Raw genomic sequence first — 6,125 nt, forward strand, 5'->3', positions numbered from 1 at the left:
ACACGAGAAAAACACTAACCCAGGAACCTATCCTTGCAACAAAGCCCGTTGCCAGCTGTGTCCACATATCTATTCAGGGGACACCATCATAGGGCCTAATCACATCAGCCACACCATCAGAGGCTCGTTCACCTGCACATCTACCAATGTGATATATGCCATTATGTGCCAGCAATGCCCCTCTGCCAAGTACATTGGCCAAACTGGACAGTCGCTACGTAAAAGAATAAATGGACACAAATCAGACGTCAAGAATTATAACATTCAAAAACCAGTCGGAGAACACTTCAGTCTCTTTGGTCACTCGATTACAGACCTAAAAGTGGCAATTCTTCAACAAAAAACTTCAAAAACAGACTCCCATGTTATTTCCCCCACCCCACCCCCACTGTTCCTCACATGTTCTTGTCAACTGTTGGAAATGGCCCACCTTGATTATCACTACAAAAGGTTTCACACACACACACACACACACCCTCCCACTCTCCTGCTGGTAATAGCTCACCTTACCTGATCACTCTTGTTACAGTCTGTACAGTAACACCCATTGTTTCATGTTCTCTGTGTATATAAAATCTCCCCACTGTATTTTCCACCGTAGGCATCCGATGAAGTGAGCTGTAGCTCACGAAAGCTTATGCTCAAATAAATTTGTTAGTCTCTAAGGTGCCACAAGTACTCCTTTTCTTTTTGCGGAGACTGACTAACACGGCTGCTACTCTGAAACAAGACATCTGTGATCATCCCTAAACTGGTTTCAAACAGCGAGCAATAAAGGGGACAGCTCATACCCCTTGGAGCTAGTGATCTCATCTGTCTGCGGACTCAAGAAGGTAACACTACATCAATTACATTTGGTTCACATTTTCAAAATTTATTTGCAAATGTAGAAGCTGGAAACATTTTTCTTTTAAATGGAAGATGAGATTCTATAGCACCATTCTCTAGCGAAGAGCAAGTTCTGCAGAAACTTCACTGTTAAGGAATCTTGGAATACAGAGGATTCTGCCTTAGCATTACTCTAAACACAAGTGCTTGCTAATTAACTAGATAACTAATACAAACACATGTCTGAAATTAGATTAATCAGAAAGTTTCTCCAACTCTTGCAATGTGACTTGCTATATATCTGGAGCTTTTCTTAAAGCTCCAGCTGCAGGAATCAAGAGATTGCCTGAGAACAGCAGCTTTCTTTCTTTTCTTTTTTTTTTAAAGCAAGTTTCTATCCCTTGTGGTTGCTGAAAGAAGCTTGAAAAAGTGAAGCCTGTGCACCCCACAGCTCAGAAAATAAAAAGAATCTAAAATGTATTTTTTTTTAAATCTCATGATTTTGGTGACCAGGCTCATGATTTGGGGTTAGCAATAGTTGGACCATCTCCCCAGTAAAATGGGGCCTGGTTCTGACTGGGGCAATTGACAACTCCTGTAATACTAATCATAAATAGTAATCATAACACAATGATTTAGGCCTGGATCCTTTAAGGTATTTAGGCACCTAACTAAATAGGTGCCTAAATACCTTCAGTGGTGCTGTGCTCCTTCATATGTGTTGCTAGGATTTCTGGCACCCAGACCAGTAAGGGATTGTGTCATTGCCTGCCATGGAACTCTGAGTGCCTTAAATGCTAAACTGCTATGGCTCACAGCAGGGGTGCTGGAACAATTTGTATAGTGGGGGTGCTGAGAGCCATTGAACCAAACTGTAAACCCTGTATAGCCAGGGGGTACAGCAGCACCCCCAGCACCCCTAGTTCCAGCACCTATGGCACCAACAGCCAGCAGACAAGCATGCAGGCCACCCCCTGGCTTCCACCACTGAGTTATCTTTGCAGCTTGACTCCAACACCCTCCCAGTCCCAAATTCCCCCCAAACCCTCTCCCTGCAGTGTCCATCCCTCACACTGACCACTTACAGAAGTTATTAAGTTTGTTGCTGCTTTAAAGAGACAATGAGCTGCAGCTCATTAATTTAATGGAGGTTTGACAAACACTCTTATTTCAATCACAGTACTGAGCTGGTTTATAATAAAAGGAAAACAAGGTTACTAAACCAAAAGCCATAGAGTTAAGTGATACCAAGGATGAGGAGTAAAGAGAGAAAGGGTCACAACTATCAAGAAGTCAAAATACGTGTCTAAAACTAAAACCTGCTTTAACAAATTAGAGTTCAAAGAAGTATTTCTCACCAAGTCTCTTTTTCAGCCTGGCTGACCAGACCTTCTGGCCAGGACCCAACACACGGAGCTCAAAGCACTGGGCTTCTTTGTCCCCCCAGGTGTAGGATAACTTTTAGGGCTTCACACCCTCCCCCCCATTTATATTCCAGAAAACTTTGGAAACATATTCTTCTGAAACATAGCCCCAGATAAGTTTCCTTTTCCCTGCAGGGTGGGGATGCCCTGCTGTTTGGTGTAGACTCCAGGCTGTCATCTCCCCCGCTGCTGATTTCTACTATGTAAATGATCTCCTCCTGCAACCCCTGATACAAATGAATTTGGCCACACCTGGTTTGAGGTGTTGGCTTCTTTCCTTTGCTTGGAGAGAACCTGTTTAACAATTCCCCTGACCTGCCCGGTGTAAAAACATTACAGCCACATATTTCTAGCATATATCTATTAAATCCTTTGTGGGTTTGCTTTACATACATCATGAAAGAATATTAATGATCACTGAGTTATTAGTTTTCCACTGGTATATTACATGCCACCTTTTCGGTAATCATAACGCTGGCACTGGGACGCTCTTAGGGTCATAGCATACCCCGTGGTTCTTTGTGCTGCAGTAACCTGAGCTGACTTGTGGGAGAACTTATGTGTCCTGGGCACCTGGGGTGTGTGTGTGTGTGGGGAGATTATGGGAAGGCATTGGAAGACTATTAGCGCTCAAGTGATTTAACCTGCATCCTCACTGCAATGTGCACGGGTTACCAGCCCGAGTGAAAGTGGCACCCAACCTCTACCCTAACCCCCAGCTGTGCCAGCTAGCTCAGGTTGAAAACACCACAAAACCTAGGTAACGGGGTTTCGCGTGTGGATGGAGGTGAGGGTAGGTTAGAGGCAGCATCGTGGTAAGAGCCTGAGTCCCCTGTGCAATGAAGACACACCCATAGGGTGAAATCCTGGCATCGCTGACAACAAAGACAAAGCTCCCATTGACTTCAACAGAGCCAGAATTCAGTAGACTCCAATTCAGCAAAGTACTATAGCACGTTCTTAACTTGAAGCACATACTTAAATCACACTGATTTCCATGGAAAGCAAGCACACAAAGTACTAGATCACATCTCGTGAGAACAGTCCTTATTTAAGGGAGTAACCTCAAAATGGGGCTAAGCAGTCACAGGTAGACTCTGGAAAAATGTTGCCACTTGTTTTTCTTCAAAACGTTGAATTTCAACAGGGGAAATAAAAGATAAAACATTTGTGGCTGCAGCTGGGCAAAACTTTTTAACATCTGACGTTTCAATACAATTGTTCATCAAGATGTTGAATTTCAATTAAAAAATAAACCCAAACAGATTCATGAATGTTTTTGTGCAAACACCACCGGTTTTCACCCATCTCTAGCCTGGGCTATTCCTCTGAGTGAGGTCCCAGAACCAGGTTTGTTGAGTGCTAATTATTATTAGTAGAGCTGAGCAAATAATTGGTTTTTCAGTTTGGTGGCCAAATGGCCAAATGGAAAAATGGAAAAATAAATTCTTCCTGGAATTAAAAATGAAAAAAAAAAAAAGTTCATTCAGGGAGACTGAAATGTTTTGTTAAACCTGAAACAATATTTGTTCCAGTTTTTTTCGTTTGTTTCATTTGGGGGTAGGCTTTTTAAAAAACCGTTTTTGTTTGTTTTTTATACTAAAGCTAGCCTAATTTCTAAACAAAACAACGTTTTAAAACGAAAGTCAAACTGTTTTGTACAGAAAAGGTTGAAAAGAAACATTTAGACCTTTTTTTGACCCAAATTCACAAAAGTTTCAGTTGACCTGAAACTGCATTTTTTATGCAAACTAATCCTCTGGAAAATATCAGCCAGCTGTAATCATGTGTGCTGATGAAGGGTTGCAGTGGTCAGGCACATTCATCTTGGGAGCTGTTTTGGTTCCTTCTAAAGTGAATCGGGTTCTGGTACCAGAGCCCTGACCCCCACCCCCACCCCAGCTGGTAATGGAGAGACACCCCCCTCCCGCCCCGAAAAAGTCCCACCACAAAGCAATAGTGTTTTCCCCCTTGGAAGTGGGGGGGGAGAAAAACGAGGCCAACTGATTACATAGGGACAACTGAAAACAGAGGGATGGGGTGGAAGGTCTGGTGAAAGGTACCAGATTGACCAGCCTTCTGAGTGGAGTCCTCTGTTGGTCCATGGAAAAGGGCAATTTCAGCAAGATTCCCAGTTCTGACCTGGAAGCACCAAATCAAAGGTTGAGAAGGATGTTCATTCTCCATGACCCATTCAAGTCTTTAGGCCTGGTCTACACTACAGAGTTAGATCAAAGCAAGGCAGCTTCCATCAACCTAACTGTGGAAGTGTCTACACTTAAATATCTCTCCTGCCAATGTAACTGCCCAGCTATGCCAACTTCATAACTCCACTTCCACCAGTGGCATAGAGTCCAGATCGATGTAGTTAAGTTGCTGTACTGTCAGTGTAGTCACTGTGTTGCTTATGTTGACTGTTACTGGCTTTCCCACAAAGGCTCCACACCGACAATACAATAGATAAAAGTGCTCCTGGCGAGGTCGCAAACCTCCAACACAAGGAACAAAATGTAAACACACACAAGTGATGTAATTACTGCGGCAGCTGCATGCCGACATAAGTTAACTTGACTTAATTTTGTAGTGTAGATATGATGTTAGCCTCTGCTGAGACATCCAGCAAAGGGATTAATTAGTGCCAGGGGCCATACTGGCTTTGGAAATTTTGGCGTGGGGGGATGGCAAGGAATTTGTCTTTTTTTCATTTTCCTGTTGGAGGATTTGCCCTCAGTCTGAAGTCCTGATGCACCAAGCTGCTGAAATGAATCCTCTTCAGTCTATTTACTTGATATTTACCAAAGTCTGAGATCAACAAGAAAACACATCTCAGCAGCTCACTTGGCAAGAGAATGAATTGAGGCAGCACTGCAGCTGTCATATTTATTTCAGTGGCAAAGCAGGTCAGGAAAATTGATAAAATTAATCATACAAACTAGCAAACACCAGGAGTGAAGGAGAGAGAGAGAGAATGAAAGAAAGTGAGCAAGTGCCTGCTGCACCTAACTGCACCTGCCTTTATTTCTTGTAATGGATTTTTTTTTTTTTACCATGCAGCTGATAAAACTGGAGCAATGTACATTATTTTATAAGTAGGTCTAGGGATGGGGAGCTGGCAGACAGGAAACACATTATCAAGAATCGTGAGCCTCGTCTATCAGTGCTGAGCCCTGTCCATGGCTTTGCAATTAAATGGGAATTCAAGGGCAAAAGTGGCTTTTTAGGAACGTCCCCAGGGCCTGATCCAAAGCCCAATGAAGTCAGCGTAAAGACTCCCACTGACTTTTGGGAGCCCTGACTGCTGCTGTACTTCAAAGGACATTTTCAAGCTTTAACCACTTGGTCAATGGTTCAAATCTAGACCAGGCAGGTAGCAATTTCCAACTGCTACTGTTGGATGCCTGTTACAAACAGCCACATACTGATTACGTGCCTTTTATTTATTTTCAGCATGTAGAACATATTCTGTATTTATATACATGTACTTATTTATTTATATACATGTATTTCTATATAGATATGTATTTACATCTCTATTTATATACTTATATTTATATTCTATATTTATATACTTATAGTTATATACTTATCCTGTATTTCCTTTTCATGTCAAAGTTGCCCCACTTAACTAGTTTTATTTCATACCTTCTGTTATGCAAAGTTTCTTAAACATTCAAAAATGGTTCCTCTGCCTCCCCATTTCTGGGAGAGCACTAATTTTCTAGACCTCTAGCCCAACGTTGCTGTGTCTGGGTCTCTCCATTGCAGGGGAAAGGTTAGCATGTTGACACACGTAAAAAAATTTTTTTTAGACAAAGCAAGCATGCAACAGAGATCCTTACACATTTTTGTTTGTTGTTATTACTGCAGGAATTG

This window comes from Natator depressus, chromosome 8, assembly GCF_965152275.1.
Source record: "Natator depressus isolate rNatDep1 chromosome 8, rNatDep2.hap1, whole genome shotgun sequence".
In the NCBI taxonomy this organism is placed as follows: domain Eukaryota; kingdom Metazoa; phylum Chordata; order Testudines; family Cheloniidae; genus Natator; species Natator depressus.